This window comes from Gopherus flavomarginatus, chromosome 25 (assembly GCF_025201925.1).
Source record: "Gopherus flavomarginatus isolate rGopFla2 chromosome 25, rGopFla2.mat.asm, whole genome shotgun sequence".
NCBI lineage: Eukaryota > Metazoa > Chordata > Testudines > Testudinidae > Gopherus > Gopherus flavomarginatus.
Genome location: NC_066641.1, coordinates 2,869,804 through 2,882,195, shown reverse-complemented (window position 1 = coordinate 2,882,195; position 12,392 = coordinate 2,869,804). Strand labels below are relative to the sequence as shown.

Below are 12,392 nucleotides of genomic sequence, written 5' to 3'. Positions count from 1 at the left end.
TTTCCCCCACCCCATGTTCCTCCATATCCCCAGTTTGAAAACCTCTAACTCTGAGTCACACAGCAGAAAGGAAACATGCACCAATAATATGGCTGTAGTTTTAACTGAAAGGAGATTAAACGCTGATCAGATTGCCAAGTCTTACTAAATAAAATGTGTTGTCCTCCATTACAGAATTTTTCTGGCGTACCCCAGTTTGAAAACCACTGGTCTAGTGGATAGTCTGAGGTTAGCAGCCTTGGGAGCTGTTCTCAGCTCTTCTTCTGACTGGATTTCACACCGACAGTGCACCACTTTGCCTCGGTTACCCTACCCATGTTTTGCCTGTCTTGTCTATTTCAGTTTGTAAGCTCTTTGGGGCAGGGATGGTATCTATGTGTTTATACATCATCCTATTAAAACAGGTCCCCAACTTCAGCAGGAGCCGCTAGATGCTACCACAAATAGTCACAAGAATGAAAATTAAACATCTGGAGCTACAATACTAGCACTAACCACACTGTCTGTATTGCATTCAGATTGCACCCGTGTTGGAGCAGGAGTCATGTTTTCCTGTTCATACGCTGCCTAGTATGCTGGACTCAACCAAGTAATTTGTTTGACATAAGTCAATCCCCCCTAACTACTACTCAAAACAAAATATGTCGTTTACCTCAGTGCACAGATAAAAAAATTATCTTGGCAAGAATCCGAGAGTTATGCTGAGTCAGCAGTTCTCAAGTCCACTGACTACTGGTAGCCAAGGACCACCGATGGCCTGTGGAGTGCTGGCTGCCTCCTCATTCCCAGGGGCTAAACTGCACCCGAAGGTAAACGTCTATTAAACACTCCTAGTGTGACTGTTACTTTTACAAGCAATTGCCACTGCCAGAGCAGCGTTATGTGATTGTGAACGTGGGCACCAGGTTTTTATAACTTTTGGTAACGTCCAGAATGGGTCCAAGCCCCCGCCCCCGCCCGCCTTGTAAGCCAATATATATTTTTTAAAAGATTGTAAAAATGGATTGGAAACAGTAAGCGTTTAACAGCTTCCCTATAGTGCACAGTGAGTGGGGCAGGAGGGCTCTGGCTGGGGGATTTGGGGTGTGGGAGGGGCTCAAGACTAGAGCAGAGGGTTGGGATGCAGGGGTGAGGGCTGGGGATGAGGGGTTCACAGTGCAGGAGGGGCTGAGGGCGGGGCAGAGGGTTGGGATGCAGGGGTGAGGGCTGGGGATGAGGGGTTCACAGTGCAGGAGGGGCTGAGGGCTGGGGCAGAGGGTTGGGGTGCAGGAGTGAGGGCTGGGGATGAGGGGTTCACGGTGCAGGAGGGGCTGAGGGTGGGGCAGAGGGTTGGGGTGCAGGGGTGAGGGCTGGGGATGAGGGGTTCACAGTGCAGGAGGGGCTGAGGGCTGGGGCAGAGGGTTGGGGTGCAGGGGTGAGGGCTGGGGATGAGGGGTTCACGGTGCAGGAGGGGCTGAGGGTGGGGCAGAGGGTTGGGGTGCAGGGGTGAGGGCTGGGGATGAGGGGTTCACAGTGCAGGAGGGGCTGAGGGCTGGGGCAGAGGGTTGGGGTGCAGGGGTGAGGGCTGGGGATGAGGGGTTCACGGTGCAGGAGGGGCTGAGGGCGGGGCAGAGGGTTGGGGTGCAGGGGTGAGGGCTGGGGATGAGGGGTTCACGGTGCAGGAGGGGCTGAGGGCTGGGGCAGAGGGTTGGAGTGCAGGGGTGAGGGCTGGGGATGAGGGGTTCACAGTGCAGGAGGGGCTGAGGGCTGGGGCAGAGGGTTGGGGTGCAGGCTCTGGGGTGGGGCTGGGGATGAGGGGTTCACAGTGCAGGAGGGGCTGAGGGCTGGCGCAGAGGGTTGGGGTGCAGGCTCTGGGGTGGGGCTGGGGATGAGGGGTTCACGGTGCAGGAGGGGCTGAGGGCTGGGGCAGAGGTTGGGCTGCAGGCTCTGGGGTGGGGCTGGGGATGAGGAGTTTGGGGTGCAGGCAGGCTGCCCTGGGGCTGGGGCCAGAGGACTCTCCCCCCAGCCCTCTCTCTGCTGGCAGCAGTGAGCTCCGGGGGAGGGGCCCCCCTCCACACCGGCCAGGCCTGCTGATGGGGGGATAAAGGGGGCAATTGCCCAGGGGCTCGGGTGATTTAAAAGGTCCCAGGAGCCCCAGCCATTGCCTGCTCTGGGGAACAGCATCTCTTGATTCAAAAAGCGACAGAGTCCTGTGGCATCTCATAGACTAAGAGAAGTATTGGAGCATGAGCTTTTGTGGGTAAATACCCACTTTGTCAGATGCATGTGGTGGAAATTTCCAGAGGCAGGTATAAATATGCAGGCAAGAATCAGTCTAGATATAACAAGGTTAGTTCAATCAGGGAGGATGAGGCCCTCTTCTAGCAGATGAGGTGTGAACACCTAGGGAGGAGAAACTGCTTTTGTAGTTGGCTAGCCAGTCACAGTCTTTGTTTAATCCTGAGCTGATTGGTGTCAAATTTGCAGATGAACTGAAATTCAGCAGTTTCTCTTTAGAGTCTGGTCCTGAAGTTTTTTGCTGCAGGATGGCTACCTATAAATCTGCTATTGTGTGTCCAGGGAGATTGAAGTGTTCTCCTACAAGTTTTTGTATATTGCCATTCCTAATATCTGACTTGTGTCCATTCATCCTTTTACACAGGGACTATCCAGACTGGCTGATGTACATAGCAGAGGGGCATTGCTGGCATACATTACATTGGTGGAAGTGCTGATGAATGAACCGGTGATGTTGTGGCTGATCTGGTTAGGTCTTGTGATGGTTTTGCTGGTGTAGATATGTGGGCAGAGTTGGCATCGAGGTTTGTTGCATGGATTGGTTCCTGAGTAAGAGTAGTTATGGTGCGGTGTGTGGTTGCTGGCGAAAATATGCTTAAGGTTGTCAGGTTGTCTGTGGGTGAGGACTGGCCTGCCACCCAAGGCCCGTGAAAGTGAGGGATCGTTGTCCAGGATGGGTTGTAGATCACTGATGATGTGTTGGAGAGGTTTTAGCTGTAGACTGTAGGTGATGGCCAGTGAGGTTCTGTTGGTTTCTTTCTTGGGCTTGTCTTGAAGCAGGAGGCTTCTGGGTACACGTCTGGCTCTGTTGATTTATTTCCTTATTTTCTCATGCAGGTATCATAGTTCTGAGAAGATCTTGTAGGTGTTGGTCTATGTCTGAGGGGTTGGAGCTAATACCTCAGCACTTGGCTCTAGACGATGGATTGTGTGGTATGTCCGGGATGGAAGCTGGAGGCATAGCAGTCAGTGGGTTTTCGGTATAGGGTGGTGTTAATGTGACCGTCAAGTTTTTTTGCTGCAGGATGGCTGCCTTTAAATCTGCTACTGTGTGTCCAGGGAGGTTGAAGTGTTCTCCTACAGGTTTTTGAATATTGCCATTCCTAATATCTGACTTGTGCCTGATTTTTGATTCAAAGACACTTTTGATATGCCCCATGTAGGTTCCAGGGAGGCTAAGTCAGTGGAGAAGCAAATACTGCTGCCTTGGTTGCCCCAGAACCTGCATGGGGGCATATCAAAAGCATCTTTGAATCAAGAGATGCTGTGGCTTTTATCCCAGAGCAGGCTGGGTTGATGTGCCGTGGCAGTGGCTGCCCTGAGGTTCCTCTGTGAAGGTCTGTGTGGGTGCTCGGGGCTTCTTCGGGTGGGGGGCTTGTGGCCCTGGTCGAGGTGGGGGACAGGGAGTGGCAGCTAGCCGCCTCCCAGGACGCACTGGGGGAGGCACAGGGGGGCAGTAGGCAGGGCCGGGGGAGAGGCCTGGCCCCAAACACTGGTGGAGCTCTGAATATTGGTGGAGCACGGGCACCACAGGCCCATATAACTCGCCGCCTAGGATTGTAAATGGTAAGATGTGGACCATGCTATGAAAGTTTGAAAACCTATGTCCTGGGCTAACTGCCATTTGTTCTCTCCCTTAATGTGCCGGGAGACAAGAGATAGTAACACAGGCCTGATCTACACTAGAAAATTAGGTCGGTTTAACTGTGACGCTCAGGAGTGTGAAAAATCCACACCCCTCAACGATGCTGTTAAGCCGACCTAAGTCCTCATATACAGCACTAGCTCAATAGAAGAATTGTTCCGTTGACATATGTGGATGGAGAACAAGGGTCCTCGCCCCACTGAAGCAAGTAATGTTTACACTGAAGCACTGCAGTGGCACAGCTGGGCTGCTGGAGCCTTTTAAGTGCAGAGAAGCCTATAAGAACAGCCAGACTGGGTCAGACCAATGGTCCATCTAGCCCAGTATCCTGTCTTCCGACAGTGGCCATTGCCAGGTGCCCCAGTGGGAATGAACAGAACAGGGAATCATCAACTGATCCATCCTGTCGCCCATTCCCAGCTTCTGGCAGTCGGAGGTTTAGGGACACCAGAGCATGGGATTGCATCCCTGCCCATCTTGGCTAACAGCCATTAATGGACCTATCTGACATGAACTTAGCTAATTCTTTTTTGAACCCAGGTATCCAGACACCTGCAGTAGGATTCAGCAGACATGGCTAAAATGGAGAAAGCCTGTATAGATCTCTGCAATGAAAAGCAACTTTGTTGTAAGCGGCTCCGAACTGCACACAGGGAAAACATCTGCCCCGTTTCAATAGTCTCGCTAGGATAAATCACTAGCTAATTCACACTTGCCCCATATTATTATTCACATAACAGTAGCATCCAGAGCCAAGATTGTTGCTGTATTGTTCGACGGTGAGAGAAAGCCCCTGCCCTTAAGGGATTACAATCTAAGGAGACACGACAACAGAAGGACCACTCTGCCCATTTATCCAATGGGGAACTGAGGCCCAGAGATTAAGTGATTTGCCCAAGGTTACACATGATGTCTATGGCAATGGTGGGACCTGACCCCAGACCTTGTGAGTCCACTTCAGTCTCTTAGTCACAAGACCAAGGGTTCTCACACTGGGGGTCGGGAACCCTCAGGGGTCACACGGTTATTACATGAGGGGTTGTGAGCTGTCAACCTCCACCCCAAACCCTGCTTTGCCTCCAGCATTTATAATGGTGTTAAATATAGAAAAAATGTTTTTAATTTATAAGGGGGGGTTGCACTCACAGACTTGCTATGGGAAAGGGGTCATCAGTACAGAAGTTTGAGAGCCACTGCACAAGACCATCCTCTTTCTCTGCAGGGGTCTCAGATTTAGACTTTAAGGTCAGAAGAGACCATCGTGATCACCGAGTCTGCGCCTCCTGCACATTGCAAGCCACAGAACCTCACCCACCCACTTCACTCTTTTACAGCCTTAGTTATTTTAAGTTTCTGCATAAATTATGCTTTGCAGTTACTAGAGGAACCTAAAGGATGGGATACAGACATATACGTACATTTATTTGGAGTTAATCTTGGAGGTTGTGGATTTGTCTCTACTGCAAACCCACAGAAGAATCTACATGCAGTTGATGTAATCCAAATGTCTCAATGTTTCAAAAGCTGTCTGAACTCTAAACAACTTTATTACCAAATATGGTTGACTAATCTGACTTTTTCTGATTCAGGCTTTCCTTGTTAGACAAAGGGGTCTGTCGGTTCTGCCTGAATGGTCTCTCTCGGCTCAGTGGAAAGCTATTTCATTCTCAAGAGGAGATTTAAAGGACATTGTACAGAGGCCAGATTCTCTCTCACAAAACTTCCCTGCCAACATTTAACTTGTCTTATGGGTCTTCAAATTAGCCAGGGAACTGGTTAACGAAAAGAAGTATTTTCCTGAACCAGCTCAAGTAAATAGAATTTCCATAGGCCAAAACGTCCAGTTGCAGCTTCTCTCCTTGCGCTCCTCTCTTCTTTCTAAGGCAAGGGACTCTGGAATCAAGCTGATTTGAGCATGGGGTCATGGAGCTTTCACCTTAACTTCTCCTCCCTGCTTTTCCACAAGCACAATAGCCAGTTGCGGTGCAGCACTTGCTGGGTGAAAGGGCTGACATGCTTTTCCAGCCCGTAACACCATTTTAAACTGAGTTCCAGGAAACATGCGTGAGCCTGCAGAATATTCCACCTTGCACTCATACAGAATTTTGCACCAGAGGATCTCAGCATGTCTACAACCCATCCTTGGGGTAATTCCACTGAAGTCAATGGACTTACCTCAGGGATAAATTTGGTTTATTAGCTCTCAACATCCCTGTGAGGCAGGTAAGCAATATATAACAACCACTTCATCCACCACAGAAATGCCAGGTTTTTTAACACTGCTTAGCAACATGTGCCAGCAGTTCAGAAAGAAAGTGAATACCACTATTATCCAGTTAAAATGCAAGAGGAATTAAGGTTGGCAAAATGTAATCACTCAAATTCAGATCCAACCAGGACACAGGGATTTACATCCCCCACCTCTTAAAAAACGACAGGAAATCTTTAATGTTCAGAGTGGTCAAGTCAATCCAGAAGCATTAGAATACAGTAAATATTTAGTGCTACGTTTAATATAAGTGCACTAACAACAACGTGGTCCATACAGAATAGGATAAATTGCCAGTATTGTAAATTTTCTTGTAGCTGATTTCAGCTGGTTTCAATTTTTTGTGAAAAGATGCACAAACCACAAGATAAATCTTTAAAAACTCTGTTCAGGATTCACAAAAAATTCTTTCAGATGTGTAATTTTGTTCTTTCAAAGTGTGTTATTTTAGGGCTTTGACTGGTGTATGCCTTTTTCTTTGAGTAGTGAGGAATAAAATGCCTATCCTGTCCTGGCTGGAGTAATTATCCCTATGGTAACTTTTTAAAAATACGTACACCTCTACCCCGATATAACGCTGTCCTTAGGAGCCAAAAAATCTTACTGCGTTATAAGTGAAAACGCGTTATATCAAACTTGCTTTGATCCACCAGAGTGTGCACCCCTACACGCCCAGAGCACTGCTTTACTGCGTTATATCCGAATTCATGTTATATCGGGTCACGTTACATCAGGGCAGAGGCATATTATATCTAGGTGTTTTGTTTCTCCTGGTGGCACACATCTGCACATACCTTGGTGCACATAAAATTTATTCCACACACGGATGGAAAATATTAGAGGGAACATTGCTGGGCACCCAATTTCCATAGGCTCCTTAGAAATCTCAGCCTCGGCTACCGCAGCTAACAGTGCACTTTCCACCAGTGGATTTCAGTGTGCCCGTTCATATACACAAATGCAGGTCTCAGCAGGCAAACATTTCCATGATTGTCGGTCTTGTCCAAGACAGACCTCAGGCCTGGTCTACGCTACACAATTAGGCCGACCTAAGGCAGCTTATGTCCGTGTACACACTACAGCCTTGCTCCCGCCGATGTGAGTGCCCTGCTACACCAACATCACAACTCCACCTCCATGAGAGGCATAGGGCTTATGTCGGTGTAGTTAGGGTGATGCAGTGTCTGTGTAGATGCTGTGTTCCTTACATTGGCTGTTTGCTGTCATTCTTGTCTCCAGAAAGGATTCAAATTTACAAGAAAGATGGGCTGTCAGTGGGGTGGCGGAAGGCCCCCACTAGAGCCCAGCTGCCCCTCGTGTCTGTGCTCCCTGCTCCCAGCCAGGCTGCACCCACCCCACTCCCTACCTGGCTGTCCCCCGAGTCCTAGCTCCCTGCTTCCACCCAGGCTGCACCTGCCCCACGGCTCTCTGCGGGTAGCCCAAGGGGACAGCCAGGCTCCCAGCAGTGGGGAGCCAAGAGCCCTGGAGGGGGGCACCTGGGCTCCTGGCAGGGACTGCGTGCAGAGCTGAGATCCTCTCCCCCCTGCACGCCTCTTAAGGTGGTGGAAATGCTCCTGGTGAGGATGCATTACTAGGAGCGTTGCCGGTGGATTGAGGGAAGTGATTATTACCCTCTATTCGGCACTGGTGAGGCCACATCTGGAGTATTGCGTCCAGTTTTGGTCCCCCCCCCACTACAGAAATGATGTGGACAAATTGGAGAGAGTCCAGCGGAGGGCAACGAAAATGATCAGGGGTCTGGGGCACATGATTTACGAGGAGAGGCTGAGGGAACTGGTGTTATTTAGTCTGCAGAAGAGTGAGGGGGGATTTGATAGCAGCCTTCAACTACCTGAAGGGGGGTTCCAAAGAAGATGGTGCTTGGTTGTTCTCAGGGATGGCAGATGACAGAACAAGGAGTAATGGTCTCAAGTTGCATTGGGGGAGGTCTAGGTTGGATATTAGGAAACACTATTTCACTAGGAGGGTGGTGAAGCACTGGAATGGGTTCCCTGGGGAGGGGGTGGAATCTCCTTCCTTAGAGGTTTTTAAGGTCCAGCTTGACAGACCCCTGGCTGGGATGATTTAGTGCAGATTGGTCCTGCTTTGAGCAGGGGGTTGGACTAGATGAGGTCTCTTGCAACTCTACTCATCTATGATTCTATGATGTGTAATACCAATAGAAGGAGCATAGGGTAGACATCAACCACTGCAGTAATTACCTAACATGGGTCGACTTAAGTTTCTAGTGTAGACATGCTCTCACACAGTTTGCCTTTTTTTTTTTTTTAAACGTGCGATTGTTCCACTGGTCATTGACGAGTGAGTCATTTGCAAAGAGGCATTGTCAGTTTCTAATGCGCAATCTATGTGACTTTGAATAACCCCAGGTCAAGTTTATGAAAAATTCCAAGATCTGGGTCTACAAGCTATAAGACAAAGCATCACGGCACACATGCACATCCATATACCCACAGACTGTAACTCATCACAATGCTAGGTAGTTTCTTTCAAAAAAGTGTCCAAATATAGAAAACTCTGTTAACGCCAACAAAAATCCAAGTTATATTCAGTTTTTTGTTTAAAGTCTCTTCTGAATATTTATTTCAGATGGCCCAGATTTAACCCAAAGCCTCCTCCTCTCTTCCGAAGAGGACACCACAATGCATGTGAAAATTCTTCAAAGGGAAAATTAAAATGCACTTTGAAACTGATCATCACAAACATGAAAATTTACAGCTTTAAAAGACATCCACCTAGTGAGTGGCAAAGACTCAGTTTCAAAGTAAAATGTGCACTTTTTACACAATTGAAATGAATACAAAATAGCTACAAAAATCTGAGCTCAGTTACTTTGCATTTCTGAAATGAGTTCAGTGCACACAGTGGAATAATTATGCAAATTCTAAACAAAATATAGCTGTACAGTAATGGAATTGTTTCCTGTTTTTGAAGGAAATATCACAGGATTAACATGAGCCAGTGGTTTTAAACAGGTAATTGTTTAGGGTCAAACGGAAAGATGACTTGCACCCAAAAAGCAAGCAGTAATGACAGATACAGAAAGCATATGGAGCAGCTGGCAGTAACCGACTGTCAGGTAATTTTAAACTACAGGTGTGGTACACTGGTACAGGAGATGTAAACAACAGCCAGGGGCAAAGGATTTTAAATTACTGCAGTCCTACTTATTAAACAGCATTCAAAGAAACTACAAGGGGTTAAAAACAATGTAACCCTCTTGGGAAGCTGGAGAGAACCACCAAGCTGCAGCATTTGTGGATAATGTTTATCTCCAGGCTCCAAATGTCTTTTCCACAGTTCTTTCACACGTCACTGCTTTTCACCCAGCCTCCCCATCACTCTCATATCTTCCCTCTGGCTAATCCCTTCTGTCCACCCTCCATCTCAGCATACTTCCCTTCAGACGTCTGCTTCTTAACTAGACAATCACCGATCTTCTGTCTCACCAACGCAAAGTTAGTGACACAAACCATTTCTCGCTGGCCAGATGGTCTGGAATTTCACTTGCTGTTTTAAAGAGGACAACATGACCTGGCCTATTCTTCACTTAAAATAGACCATCCCCAAGAACTCAACATGTAGGGATTCAGTGCTAAAATACAGACTTCAGAAGCTCACTTCTCAGACTAACAAGGGATGATGTATTGCAAGAGAAGAAGCGGGAACGCAAGTTTTATACCTGTAGCATGGAACATCTTGCTGCCTGAAGCGGACTGGAGCAGCCTGCCAATGTGCATCTAAAGGAGTCTGCATTGGCTTGGGCTGCTCTTTGGAAGAAGGTCTCTATCCTGTTCCCATTTAAATGAACGCTATGTTTACCGCTGACTTCAAGGAGAGCAGGACTGGGCCCTCCAGGTACATCTACGCAGCAAAAAACAAACAAACAAAAAGCCCCACCAAGCCTTGGAGTCTGGGTCAACCGACCTGGGCTCATGGGGCTCGTGCTGCAGAGATAAAAATAGCAGCAAAGATGTTCAGACTCCAGCTGGAGCCCAGGATCTGAGACCCTCCCCCGCCTCGCTGGGTTTCAAAGTCCAGGCTCCAGCTTAAGTGGGAATGTCTATACTGCTATTTTTAGCCTCGCAGAGGCAGCATGTGCCTGAGTCAGTTGATCTGGTTCTGAGACTCACTGCTGTGGGTCTTTTTTTGACGTACAGACATACTCTAAAATTAATAATGCTAAGGAGGGAATTAAAGGGGGAACAGTGTGGCTTTCCATGAAACTAGTACTTTCAGGGCTCAATTCAGCAAATCATCCCTTAGCAAAGCACTTAAGCATATGCATATGTCCCATTAATTTATTTTTAACGTTAAGCGTATGCTTAGGTGCTTTGGGAACAGGAATGAACTTATACTTAAGTATTCTGCTGCACTGGGGCTGAGCTCCCTTACTGCCTCATCAGAACGGCCAGACTGGGTCAGACCAAAGGTCCATCCAGCCCAGTATCCTGTCTGCCAACAATGGCCAATGCCAGGTGCCCCAGTGGGAATGAACAGAACAGGGAATCATCAAATGATCCATCCCCTGTGGCCCACTCCCAGCTTCTGGCAAACAGAGGCTAGGGATACCATCCCTGCCCATCCTGGCTAATAGCCATTGATGGACCTATCCTCCATGAATGTATCTAGTTATTTTTTGAACCGTTATAGTCTTGGCCTTCACAACATCCTCTGGCAAAGAGTTCCACAGGTTGACCATGTGCTGTATGAAGAAAAACGTCCTTTTCTTTGTTTTAAACCTGCTGCCTATTAATTTCATTTGGTGACCCCTAGTTCTTGTGTTATTTACTCCTTCTCATAACACTTCCTTATTGACTTTCTCCACACCAGTCATGATTTTATAGACCTCTATCATATCCCCCCTTGTCATCTCCTTTCCAAGCTGAAAAGTCTGCGTCTTATTAATCTCTCCTCATACGGAAGCTGTTCCATACCCCTAATCATTTTTTCTGCCCTTTTCCCAATTCCAACGTATCTTTTTTGAGATAGGACGACCACATCTGCATGCTGTATACCATGGATTTATATAGAGGCAATATGATATTTTCTGTCGTACCATCTATCGCTTTCTTAATGATTCCCTCTCTCACCTCTGGAAATGTGCCCCTGATTAACTGTATCCACGGCGGTGTGGGAATGAGGGAGCCTCACGACAGAACAGGAGTTTTCCCTTAATACTTTCCCCCCCAATCTATTAAATGGACTAAAATTTCACAGAAGAGAAAACAGAGCATGGCCTTGACTATATTATAAATAGTAGCTAAAAGCATATACAACTCATCAGCATCTCTCAAACATTAATGCTTCCCCTTGCCAGAAAGACACTGCCAAAGGCAGTAATACTGCATTCTCCTTTTTCTAATTATAAATTTAACTTTAATGCCAAACCCTCAGAATGCTACATCCAACTAGTCTCTCAAGCAGAAATCTAATATTTACATATTGCTCTGTTTGAGCTGAGTTCCTAGGACACAATGGAAGAAAGATGGCTTGGGGGTGAGGGATCTTTGTCAAATTTTCAATATATTCCTATAAACAAAGTTTTTGTTGTGGTTTTTTTTTCTGGGTGGGGGAGGAAGGGGACTATCAAAAGCTTCCTTCTAATGTAATGCATAACAAATACAGTTTACAGTGACTACACAAAGTCAGGTCATTTTGTAAAAAAAAAAAAAAATCAGTTACCCTGAAGTTACTGTAACAATTTAATGCCCTCACAGGGTTTTGCATTATAGTAAGACCTTAACGAAACAAATACCTTATTGTGCATTTCACATAAATGTCATGGAATTATTGAATACACAGTAATTTCTACCCATTTTTTTCTTAGAACATTTTATAGTAGTTCTAAGTTTCTCTTTCTCCTGTTGGATAAAGCTTACAAAACCCTGCCCTCCCCAATTGTCTATGGCATTCTTACTCTGAACTGATGCCTTACAACCCACGTATGTTTGTCTAAATAATTTAAACCACAAGGTGCAACATTCTGGCACATTCTGGTTAGTATATGACACTTTCATCCTGTGAGCTGCACATAACTGTATAAAGATGCAACCAGTGGCACCATTAAATATTCTCCAAACCCTTGACTGCTCTGCTGATAAGCAGTCAACACTATATAGGCTCCCTAGGTAACTGAAGAATCCTCTTGTCTTGTGCGCATGTACAAGGCACTTCTGA

At 47.0% G+C, this 12,392-nt stretch overlaps 1 protein-coding gene across 2 annotated transcripts in view; it reads left to right on the top strand.

Moving 5' to 3' along the window:
* The window catches only part of ADAM11 (ADAM metallopeptidase domain 11), a 672,244-nt gene that overhangs the window by 89,763 nt on the left and 570,089 nt on the right, over positions 1 to 12,392 (top strand). The gene's annotated exons all lie outside the window — the stretch shown is intronic.